This window comes from Erpetoichthys calabaricus, chromosome 18 (assembly GCF_900747795.2).
Source record: "Erpetoichthys calabaricus chromosome 18, fErpCal1.3, whole genome shotgun sequence".
Classification (NCBI taxonomy): domain Eukaryota; kingdom Metazoa; phylum Chordata; class Cladistia; order Polypteriformes; family Polypteridae; genus Erpetoichthys; species Erpetoichthys calabaricus.
In genome coordinates, this window is record NC_041411.2 from 57748298 (window position 1) to 57761195 (window position 12898).

General features: G+C 37.8%; 1 long non-coding RNA gene across 1 annotated transcript; it reads right to left on the minus strand.

The window, feature by feature from the left end:
* Positions 1-979: 979 nt before the first annotated feature.
* On the minus strand, positions 980-2466 carry LOC127526301 (uncharacterized). Its single transcript, XR_007933928.1, has 3 exons — positions 2344-2466; positions 1657-1793; positions 980-1346 (listed from the first exon to the last, which is right to left on the minus strand). It is a non-coding gene; the product is annotated as an uncharacterized LOC127526301 (long non-coding RNA).
* Between the last annotated feature and the right edge of the window lie 10432 nt (positions 2467-12898).

The following is a 12898-nucleotide window of genomic DNA, read 5'->3' on the forward strand; positions in this document are numbered from 1 at the left end:
TTCCCACTTTTATGTGAGGTTGATGTACTTGCTGATCCATTCCCATCCATCTCAGTTCAGAAACTTCTTCCTAGTTTGATTCTTTTTATTCAAAACCAAGCCGCCAAGAGTCATACCAGCCCAGCTGGTTACTGGTCCCAAGCCCAGATAAATAGAGAGGGTTAGTGTCAAGATGTGTATTCGGTTGTAAAACTTTAGCCTAAATCTTTAATGTTAGAATCAGCAATATAGGTCTGTAATTTGTTTTAGTGACAAATGCAGTGAAAAACACAGCACCAACTAGAAATACACACGAGGAAATTAGAAAACTCTGTCTAATCACACAGTTTGGCTGTAATCTTGGAGATGTGCCATTTTAAGCACTAATCCACTATAATGCTATAAGTATTGTATGTCAGGAAATGTGACACACTTCAGTTTCTTTTTATTGTAATTATTACCAATTACTGAAACCTGTCCATGTTGCATGAATGTTTATTTTTCCAAGATTACTTTTATTACAAATATTTGACTATAACAAGAGTGGAATCTACAAATTTGGCTGTTTTTATGTAAAATTATTCAAAGCTCAAATTAATTGTAATAAATCGCTCTAAAAAGGTTCAAGATATCTGTAATGCTATTGAAAAAACTAGTGTGTGACAAAAGAAGCAGATCATAACTGCTATGTCAGAAAAATAAAATTCTTTGGGGCAGTGTTTATGTGTACATAATCAGACTCCTACATTTTTTATTTACAGTGTAAAATTCATAATCAGACATCAGCTTACAGAAAACTATTTCACAAAAGCTTATTTTTACATTATAAAACACAGAATTAAGAAACATTTTGAACAAAACAATCAATGTAATATTTTATAAAAGAAGAACATTTAACACCACAACCACACTATCTGCAAGTAAAATGAGGTGTCCTGAAGTAAAAAAGCACTCAAACAGTATTTACATTTTTACAATGAGAGAGTGCGAGAGAGAGAGAGAAAAGAAACACAGGAATACATGCCGAGTGAGAAGGCCGCAGTCACTGTGCCACCGGAAAGCAGGTAACTCACCTTTACTCTGACTCCTTTTCAGAATATTCATTGTCCTTGCTGCTCAAGACTTGGGCATGAAGACAGTTTCTTTTTATCATGCAGTTCAGACAGGAACTTGTTCATGTCTTGTTGATGTTCAAAATGAAATATAAAGAGTATCTCGAGTCTTCACCATTCTTCCACATTTCAAAGACTTCATCTCTCTCAATACATATTCACAAAAAACAGCTCCTGCACTGTGCCTTTCAGTTCATCAGCAGTGTCTATTAACCACTGACGAGGTGCTGCAAGGCTTTGAATAACTGGATGTTCCTGCAAGAAGGATAATAAAACATGTAATCTGTATTAATGCAACTTTATACCCACTACACTGTGCAGATCTGCTTATGTCTATGAGACAAGATAGCCATTTTTTTTTAACTTTTTATTAATAATTACTTGTCCATTTTTCTATCCTCAAAAAACACCTTCTGTTTACTGGTTGCTCAATACAAAGCTTACTCAGTGAAATTATGAACATCTCATATATTTTTTCAAATTCATAAAATTTTTAGTAATACAACTTCCAGAATGACCTATCAAAACAGTTGCATCACAACTGATACAGTGGTATAAAACTTACCTGAAACTCATCACGCTTGTCATAGTCATGTTGTTTTAAAATATAACATTAATGTTCTTGTGTTTTGTATGCAAGTAGCAATGATTGCGAGATTCTTGCCTGCAATCAATCCAAACTGCACAAACATATTTGAAAAGCTGAAAAGAGAAAATAAGGCAGTCCCACTATACACAGAAGTTGACATATTTTCTAAATTAAGGTAAAGAAACCTCTACTTACTTGTGTTTAATACTGCTTTTTTAATGTGCCCCTCAAAATGTAGTTGTGCCAGTGAAAAGTTACTTGCCCACCGGACACAATGGACAGTGGTAAAGACTGCATCATTTTTTGCACTTGGTTACATTTGGTGTTTGTCCGATTTTTATGACAGAATTGTACATCTTAAAATAAAATGTACAAGTCTTGACTGAACATCATCTTGGCTTGATGCTCAGTTTGCAATGCACCAGTTTACAAAAAAGAGTTCGTATAAGATTTAGATGTCAAGACTTAAAGGCAGAAATTTGCTATATTGAAAAAAGGACATTTATTTAAGATGGATTATAAAAAAAACGAGGACCGTATAGTATTTCGTGTTACTAGAGTGCAGACAAGTTAGGTTAATAACGTTCAGTTGCCTTGTATTTCTTGTATTCAATGTTGTCCGCTAAAATCTTAACTATTGCACAGATTGAAAACACACTTAACTGTATATTTTGTCCTGTTATACTGTATGCTTCTCCACACACGAAGTTTGTTTTCTTGTGTTTTTCTAAGACCAAACGTAAAAACGCACATAAATTCCGCGGAGTTAGTGCCACCTAAATTCGTTTGACAAAAGATGTATTCCCATTGGCTGTCCAACCCCCGCCCCTGCTATCTAACCAAGTAACATAAAGCCGTAATCCGATTAGCTCTCGAACTGAGCTCCACGTCCGTGCACCTACCCGGATGGGCCGCCTCCAATTTTGACCCAAGTGCTTCCGTGCAGCGGGCGACGCCTCAGCACCACACAGGTTCCGATCCCCAACAGTCCAAACCCTATTGGGTTTTCCCCCCTCACTTTCATAACGCAAGCAGCCTTAATGTGGGCGGATGCAGCGGAGCTACTCCCGTGGAGAGCATAAAGTAGTCCTGACTTCCGTTTAGGAGCAGCGTTTTTACGGTGGTTGGAGTGCAACCAACCTCCAAGTTTTCCCAGCAAGTTTGAGGTCTGTTTGCAGGGCCGGATGCAGTGTGTCGTCCTACCCAATACAGGTCTTTAATTACCTCTTGGGCATAGCCATCAGCAGTGTGTTTGTTTGCGGAGAGACCATCGACCGCGTCGGTAGGTTTACTTACCTCGGCAGCGTCATTCATCACTCTGGTGGCTCTTCCTCTGATGTCAGTAGACGGACTGGGAGTGTTTGGGTGGTGATGAGGTCGCTGGAAAAAGCGGTGTGTGGAGCTCCATAGTCTTTGCAGTCCTGGTGCTTCCTGTTTTCTGATATGGTTGACAGACATAAACACTATCCAGAGACCTGAAATAAAGACTGGACTCCTTCGGTACTGTTTCTCTTTGGTGGACCTTTGGTTACTGCTGGTTTGTCTTTGTGTCAAATGAGCGGTTGCTCACGGAGTCCCAAATGAGGCACATTACCTTGCATAGTCAGGGGGCATCAATTACGGCACTACGGCCATATGCCGTGATTCACGGCTCGCAGGATTCTCATTGTTGAGAACCCGAGCGGCTAGACCAGGTCAAGGGGACGCCCACGTAACACCTGGTTGCGGCAGATAGATGGTCGTTTCTGAAGAGTGGGACTGGACTGCGTGTCTGCCTGAAGGGATGCCAACAGGAATCCCGAACAACAACATGCAATATTAATGCATTCTCCCTGATCTGAAGCTTCACGGTTTAAACTATGTGACATAAAGGCGCAATGTGATTGGCTATTCTAAAGGGTCGCGGTAATGATGTCACACTGGAAAGCTCGAGGAATTCTTTGTGATTGATGTAGAGAAAAGCCAAGCAAAATGACACCTTTTATTGGCTGACTAAAAAGATTAAAATATGCAAGCTTTCGAGGCAACTCAGGCCCCTTCTTCAGGCAAGATGTAATACAGAAACTGGAGTCCCTGTGTTTATATGCACACTCTTGGACAAGAAACAACATTGGTAAATCTTTAAATGAAAAATTTTAAATGTAAAAAATTAATAGATTAATTCAGGCTAGGGTTAATTTAACAAGAGAGAGAAGAACAATGTATGGTCAAGATCTTTGGATGAGATAACTATCCAACAAAGTCTTTTGAAGTTTGTAATGAGTTTTTCAAAACAATGTGGATCTGTTAATTTTTTTACATTTAAAATTTCTCATTTAAAGATGTACCAATGTTGTTTCTTGTCCTAGAGTGTGTATATAAACACAGGGACTCCAGTTTCTGTATTACATCTTGCCTGAAGAAGGGGCCTGAGTTGCCTCGAAAGCTTGCATATTTTAATCTTTTTAGTCAGCCAATAAAAGGTGCCATTTTGCTTGGCTTTTCTCTACATTCATAATGGCTAACACGGTACAACACCCTAGTACTTGAGATTGATGTGAAATACACCGGCGCCGACATAAAAAATAGAGCTTAGACAGGAACCAAGTTAGAAGTAAACATCTTAGTCACAACCCTAGACCTCAGCAACTCCAGAAGTGCCACCAAGAAGTTCCAAAAACTCCTCAAGGAAGTGTTTAAAAAATACTACAGAATATGACCCTTATACCTTAACAGTTTCCTAGTACCACCACGGTAGCTACATAAGTTTTTTTTGACTTTACAGAATTTTTAATTAAATTCGATTTTGTCGCGGCGCGTCCTTTTGTTCTCTCTCTCAGGCTTGGCATCAAAAATTGTGAAATCACAATTAAATTCCTTATATACACTATATTCTTTTACTTCTGCCATTTCTTGAAACACAACGTAACTGACATTATTTAATTCTTCCAAAGATACTACACAATCTCTCACAAAACACTTATTTTTATACAGCTGAACAATGAATTTTTACACTCAACTATAAATATTTTTTAATTTTTATATTATTTAACCTTTCACATCAGATGTGTATATACATACAGTCATATGAAAAAGTTTGGGAACCCCTCTTAATTTTTTGGATTTTTGTTTATCATTGGCTGAGCTTTCAAAGTAGCAACTTCTTTTTAATATATGACACAGTAGTATTTCAGCTGTGACATTAAGTTTATTGGATTAACAGAAAATATGCAATATGCATCATAAAATTAGACAGGTGCATAAATTTGGGCACCCCAACAGAGATATTACATCAATACTAAGTTGAGCCTCCTTTTGCAAATATAACAGTCTCTAGACACCTCCTATAGCCTTTGATGTGTGTCTGGATTCTGGATGGAGGTATTTTTGACCATTCTTCCATACAAAATCTCTCCAGTTAAATTTGATGGCTGTCCTTACCTGCTTCAAATCATCCCATAGATTTTCGATGATATTCAAGTCAGGGGACTGTGGTGGCCATTCCAGAACATTGTATTTCTCCCTCTGCATGAATACCTTTGTAGATTTCGAACTGTGTTTTGGGTCATTGTCGTTTTTTTTTTTTTTCCTCATAATTCACTGTCGTAATCTTCTCTATTTATTTATCTGGTTTGTACAATGCGATATAATGTATACCCTGTCATTCTTTCTTATATTCTGTAAGTGCCTTGAGCACGGGAAAGGCGCTATATAAATAAAATGTATTATTATTATTGGAATATCCAACCCCTGCGTAACTTCAACTTTGTGACATGGTTGAACATTATCCTGAAGAATTTGTTGATATTGGGTTGAATTCATCCGACCCTCAACTTTTAACAAGGGCCCCAGTCCCTGAACTAGCCACACAGCCCCACAGCATGATGAAACCTCCACCAAATTTGAGAGTAGGTAGCAGGTGTTTCTCTTGGAATGTGGTGTTCTTCTTCTGCCATGCAAAGCACTTTTTGTTATGTGGTTTTTCTGTAACCATTCTCACAATCCTGCGCATATGCCGCTCCTGTATTTTTCTTGGCCTGACAGACCTGGATTTAACAGCAACTGTGCCTGTGGCTTTCCATTTCCTGATTACATTCCTTACAATTGAAACTGATAGTTTAAACCTCTGAGAGAGCTTTTTTGTAGCCTTCCCCTAAACCATGATACTGAACAATCTTTGTTTTCAGATCTTTTGAGAGTTGCTTTGAGGATCCCATGCTGTCACTCTTCAGAGGAGAGTCAAAGGGAAGCACAACTTGCAATTGACCACCTTAAATATCTTTTCTCATGCTTGGACACACCTGTCTATGAAGTTCAAGGCTTAATGAGCTAATCTAACCAATTTGGTGTTGCAAATAATCAGCATTGAGCAGTTACATGCATTCAAATCAGCAAAATTACATGGGTACCCACATTTTTGCACAGCCAGTTTTTCACATTTGATTTAATTTCATACAACTAACTACTGCTTCACTAAATATCTTTGTTCGGAAAACTCCCCAGTACTCTGATTTTCCTAAGAAATGAAGGACATACCACTGTTATCTTTTTTGTTGAAAGTAAATTATTATGCAGGCTGAGAGGGGTTCCTAAACTTTTTCATATGACTGTATATTCTATAGTTAAACATATAGCAAAACTATTAACATGGTACATTTTCTTGAGCAGCTTTCACAAGTTTCCTTAACGTATATACAGCCATGTTTTAGCAACTTATAATTTCTCTCATTCCTCTTTCTGCCTGTTTTTACTTTCATGTAAATGGAAGTTCGGTAATGGGATCAAAAATTTGTTATCGAGTTAAGTTCAGATTCTGATAGTATAATTTTCAAAAGTTTGTTTTAGAAAAGTGAATGTATGTGTAAGTATGTACAATGATAACTTCAGAAAAAATTGATCTTTCTCAAACAAGTTGCATAGTGTTTGTCTTGTTACAGGCTCCATAGCAGATTGTTTTTCGTCCAGTTTAGGTCTAGAACCTATTTTCATATCCTTCAAAAACAGTTTGACCTATGTCTAACAATAACTTCCATTTAAATTGTTTAATTTTTTAAATGTGTTAATTTGAACTAAAAGCAAATAATAAAAGCAAATAACAATCCATACAATCTAATCAAACTTATCAAAACCAAAATTCAACCCCCACCCAAAAGAAAGAGAGGAGAGCCAGCCAACAAAGCAAATCTTTGAAGCAGCAAGGAAGGAAGAGTATCCTTTTTCCCCAATAGAGAAGCTTATTCTAAAATGTTACTGATTAGATCTCTCTATACATAAAAGAAAATCCTGGAATGGAAAGCAAATGCAAGGCTACGATACGTGATAATCTCGAAAGACATTTTAAAGACCCGCAAGACCAAGGAGACTTGCCAGGTGTGTCTCGCGGGGACCGTAAACATGAGACTTGGTGCCAAGAGATTGTCCCAGGGCCGTAGCAAAAAGGACAGCGGCTGTACAGGCTTTAAAAAGATCGAAGGGCAGCACGACAGCAGCTACCCCAACTGAACACGAGCAGCGTTATACATCCTGTAAGAAAGAATTCAACCACGCCCGGGGCCAGAAATAAAAGACAGGTATTGCTTTTACAACGTCATGCGAGACCAGGCAGTGAGCCATCATTTAAAACAAGTCAACAGACCTCTAAGCTAGCAGTTGTTGGATTGCTTTTGGCAGGCAAGCATCATGTGCTCCGAGCTCTTAAAACAACAACATGCGACAGGCAGAAGAGGCAGCTAGCAAGCAGCAAAAAGACAGCAAATGATCCAAAGGCATATCCTTAGCGTACCTTCAGCCGCAACACCCTTCACAACATGAGCAGTATTATATGTCTGGGAAGAAAGAGATGTAACTACGCGCGGGGCAGGAAATAAAGAAACAAGTATTGTTTTTACAAAAATTTTTAAAGTAAAAGTGAAAATAATGCATATGTAACAGTTCACAAGAAAATAACAATCTCTTTACAATTGTAGATTGCCTGCCTAAGGTAAAGTCATCCCTGATGAATGGGGACGTGGGAATGAGGGGTCCTTTTATCGGATTAGCGCTATTTCACATGTGGAATGGCAAAATGGGGGAGGCAGCTTTATGAATAAGGTCTCCAGGACTTAAAACAAATCCAAATCATATTATGTGATCTAATGTGAAATTCTACTCCGTACTTCTAGAATTTTTATTTTTATACTGTATTGAGGATTTATTCTGTTCTTTGTATTGTACTGTATTGTATTGACCCCCTTCTTTTTGACACCCACTGCACGCCCAACCTACCTGGAAAGGGGTCTCTCTTTGAACTTCCATTTTTTCCCTACAAGGGTTTTTTTGGGGAGTTTTTTCTGGTCTTCTTAGAGGGTCAAGGCTGGGGGGCTGTCAAGAGGCAGGGCCTGTTAAAGCCCATTGCGGCACTTCTTGTATGATTTTGGGCTATACAAAAATAAATTGTATATCTGGTAAACCAAACACAAGGTTTGGCAAACAGGTGTTTTTAAAAAACGTTTTGAACAGATCTATCCATCCATCCATTATCCAACCCGCTATATCCTAACTACAGGGTCACAGGGGTCTGCTAGAGCCAATCCCAGACAGCACAGGGTGCAAGGCAGGAAACAAACCCCGGGCAGGGTGCCAGCCCACTGCAGTTGAACAGATCCTCTAAGTGAAAATGTGATTTTTTTTCCAATTTCAAATAGTATATATATATATATATATATATATATATATATATAATATATATATATAGTATATTAGTTACCTACTGACTTAAAAGTGGTGGGTTGGGATTCTAGTCTATGTGCTAGTAGTGAGGTAAAGGCAATTACGAGTTGTTTGTTCTTCTCCACTTTAAGCTAATCTGGGAGTCCACCAAACACAGCTGTTAATGGGTTAGGAGTGATTGTTACACCAAAGCTGTCCGATAGGCATTTAAAGAGTTTTGTCCAAAACAATAATTTGGTGCATGCTTAAAACATGAGGCTGGAGTAAGATTGCAACATTCACAAGTTGAATCTTGCCCAGGAAACATTTTGGATAGTTTTAATTCAGATAAATGTGCTCAATAAAAGATTTTAAGTTAAACAACTTGAGTGCTTTGCGTGTTTGGAGCTAGAGTGCATTCTGGGCATGGCTGCCTTCCAATCCTTTTCTGAAATGTTAAGTGAATAAGCCTTTCTACATTGTGCCCTGTGATCCCAGGAAAATATTTAATTTCATCCAGATTTGTGCAGTCTGGTCTGTTTAGTGCTAGGACCAGACCTATTTTTTCATGAATATATATAGTTACATAATTTATTTAAATATACATGTACTTACACATGGAGGCGCATAGATTTTTTTCATTCTTCACAACTCCATTTAACTCAATTGAAATTATACTTTATTTTAGTCACTCAAAGTAACTTTGGGTGAAAATAGTTTCTCAGTCACCAGTATTCATTTTCATCTTGACCTCTCCCTTTGAAAAGCTCTTCTTCTTTTTCTTTTTACAGTGCATCCAGAAAGTATTCACAGCGCATCACTTTTTCCACATTTTGTTACATTACAGCCTTATTCCACAATGGAGTAAATTTATTTATTTCCTCAGAATTCTACACACAACACCCCATAATGACAACGTGAAAAAAGTTTACTTGAGATTTTTGCAAATTTATTAAAAATAAAAAAATTGAGAAAGCACATATACATAAGTATTCACAGCCTTTGCCATGAAGCTCAAAATTGAGCTCAGGTGCATCCTCTTTCCCCTGATCATCCTTGAGATGTTTCTGCAGCTTAATTGCAGTCCACCTGTGGTAAATTGATTTGTTTGGATATGATTTGGAAAGACACACACTTGTCTATATAAGGTCCTGCAGTTGACAGTTCATGTCAGAGCACAAACCAAGCATGAAATTAAAGGAATTGTCTGTAGACCTCCGAGACAGGATTGTCTTGAGGCACAAATCTGGGGAAGGTTACAGAAAAATTTCTGCTGCTTTAAAGGTCCCAATGAGCACAGTGGCCTCCATCATCCGTAAGTGGAAGAAGTTCAAAACCACCAGGACTCTTCCTAGAGCTGGCCGGCCATCTAAACTGAGCGATCGGCGGAGAAGGGCGTTAGTCAGGGAGGTGACCAAGAACCCGATGGTCACTCTGTCAGAGCTCCAGAGGTCCTCTGTGGAGAGAGGAGAACCTTCCAGAAGGACAACCATCTCTGCAGCAATCCACCAATCAGGCTTGTATGGTAGAGTGGCCAGACGGAAGCAACTCCTTAGTAAAAGGCACATGGCAGCCCGCCTGGAGTTTGCCAAAAGGCGCCTGAAGAACTCTCAGACCATGAGAAAGAAAATTCTCTGGTCTGATGAGACAAAGATTGAACTCTTTGGTGTGAATGCCAGGCGTCACATTTGGAGGAAGCCTGGCACCATCCCTACAGTGAAGCATGGTGGTGGCAGCATCATGCTGTGGGGATGTTTTTCAGCGGCAGGAACTGGGAGACTAGTCAGGATAAAGGGAAAGATGACTGCAGCAATGTACAGAGACATCCTGGATGAAAACCTGCTCCAGAGCGCTCTTGACCTCAGACTGGGGCGACGGTTCATCTTTCAGCAGGACAACGACCCTAAGCACACAGCCAAGATATCAAAGGAGTGGCTTCAGGACAACTCTGTGAATGTCCTTGAGTGGCCCAGCCAGAGCCCAGACTTGAATCCGATTGAACATCTCTGGAGAGATCTTAAAATGGCTGTGCACCAACGCTTCCCATCCAACCTGATGGAGCTTGAGAGGTGTTGCAAAGAGGAATGGGCAAAACTGGCCAAGGATAGGTGTGCCAAGCTTGTGGCATCATATTCAAAAAGACTTGAGGCTGTAATTGCTGCCAAAGGTGCATCGACAAAGTATTGAGCAAAGGCTGTGAATACTTATGCACATGAGATTTCTCAGTTTTTTTATTTTTAATAAATTTGCAAAAACCTCAAGTAAACTTTTTTTCATGTTGTCATTATGGGGTGTTGTCTGCAGAATTCTGAGGAAAAAAATGAATTTAATCCATTTTGGAATAAGGCTGTAACATAACAAAATGTGGAAAAAGTGATGCGCTGTGAATACTTTCTGGATGCACTGTAGATATCTATCTATCTATCTATCTATCTATCTATCTATCTATCTATCTATCTATTGTTTGGCTACTGGTTGAAGAAGCAAAGAAACCTTTAAAGAGGGTAAATCTTAAATAGAAAGTAATTAAAATTAATGCAAAAACAGTGTCTTCTGTTTGTAGTAAAAATTCAGAACATGGCTGATATGAAAACCTGGCAGCAAATGTGGCCCTACAAGATCTAAGTTTGACACCCCTGATCTAAAGGGAATCTGAAATAGGGCTATATTTTAAAACTTTAAAACATGACATCAGCATGCTGGCTTATTGCTTTCCTGGAAAAGCAATGCCATACTAAAGCAGAACATTAATTTTTTGCTTGGGATTTCAAAACTTATTATTTAAAAACCCTACTGTTCTTCCGAGGTTTAACTATCGCTAATTTTATCCCATTATGGAACTAGAAACAAAAATACATGATTTATGAATGCTTGGGGGTGTGATGATTTCACCAATGATCTCTGAGTTGCATTTGTTTAAACCTGTAAATGTCAAGTATTTGAACGAGGAGTTGAAATGATGGTAAACCAAATTGGTTTTTATTATAGCACCATTTATAGTCACTATAAAGGATGTAGTAATTTCATTCATCCTCCAATTTTATTGAACATAGTTGCAGTTGACTGTAAAACCTCAACCATCGATCAATTATCTAACTGATTTATCCAGTTCATTGGTGATAAGAGCAGTTGGCGATCTCAGCTACAGCTGAGCATAAGATATGAACAAACTTTTGGACGGGGTGATTTGCTCATTCACATCCATCTTATGCAAAACCTCCACATTGGTCTAACAATCATGTGACTCAACTCATTATGCACTGAAACACAAGGCAAATCTTTTTAAAACTACAATATGTAATGCCTTAATGGAACTGCATAATCACAAATAAATGCAGTTTGAAATACTGTAATGTTAAAATAACACACTTCACTGCTGAAATTGTTGTTGTTCGTTGGGATTTTTGAAGCAAAATTAATATTTCTAACAATGAAAATGTGACAAATACAGTGAAAGCACATAGTACATATTTAAATGGTACAGGAGCAAATAGGATGCAATCACCAGTTGCAAGTCATTACTGTAGTTGTGAGCAGTATAATAGAATAGCTAATTCTATATTAGTAGACTAGCATAGGCAGCAACTGAGTTTGAGCACTTATGTGAGGTAACTTGAAAAACAGCACAACAAAGGCAGTTTTAACAGAAATTCTAGTTTCAATTCTGATTAACCTTAATATTGGGAAAAATAAAAAAGATGGAGGGGCTTAGAAAATTACAGCATCAGGAGTTCATGACATTTAAAATTTGAATTAATTTGACTTGTGCATTAAATATTAGTAATCAGTGTTATTATCTAATTAAGGTTTTCTCCATCCTCCATAAATCTCATAACAGCAGAATGTTACAAACCTGACAGTACCTGACAAACCTGATTTGAAAAGTGTGCTGTTACAAAAGCAAGCTTAAAAGTGTTTGTGTAAATAAAAATGTCCTAAATTATCTTGGTATTCACTAACAATATAATAATGTTTGAATTTTTATTTCTGGTATAGGCTTTAAGAAGTGTTTTTCATTTTAAAGTTACTGGATAGAAAATATAGGTGAATACATTTTGTATGAGAACATGATAAGATAAATCAGATAGTCCAAGATGATATCATTCTTTATAAACCCTATGTGGAAATCTCTAGATGTCTTAAGATAATCCCGAAGCCATTAAAATCATTCTCCTTTTGTTGTAATAGCAGAGTGGGGAATACTTCTTACAGGCAAAAACAAAATTAAAGCCCTGTAAAGTCTGTAACGTGTTAATGCCTGAAAACTAGTTGACTGTATAACTGTTTTAATTGTAATGTAATTTTTGGAAACCACTTTAAAATGTATTCAACATATGGGACAGAAAAGTTCTGCTTTCCAGATAGGGTTTAGTTTCAGAGAAAACACACTTCTTTACAATTTCTTGTAAACAGTCAGAAAGTTGCGGATCAGCTGCATGCCAACAGGCTTAACCCAGAACTCTCAAATATCACAGCAATAAACTTTAAACTCACTAAAGCATTGACCTTTTCTTCAGCTATGGGGCTTCTGTCTTTCTTCTTAGTCTTGAAT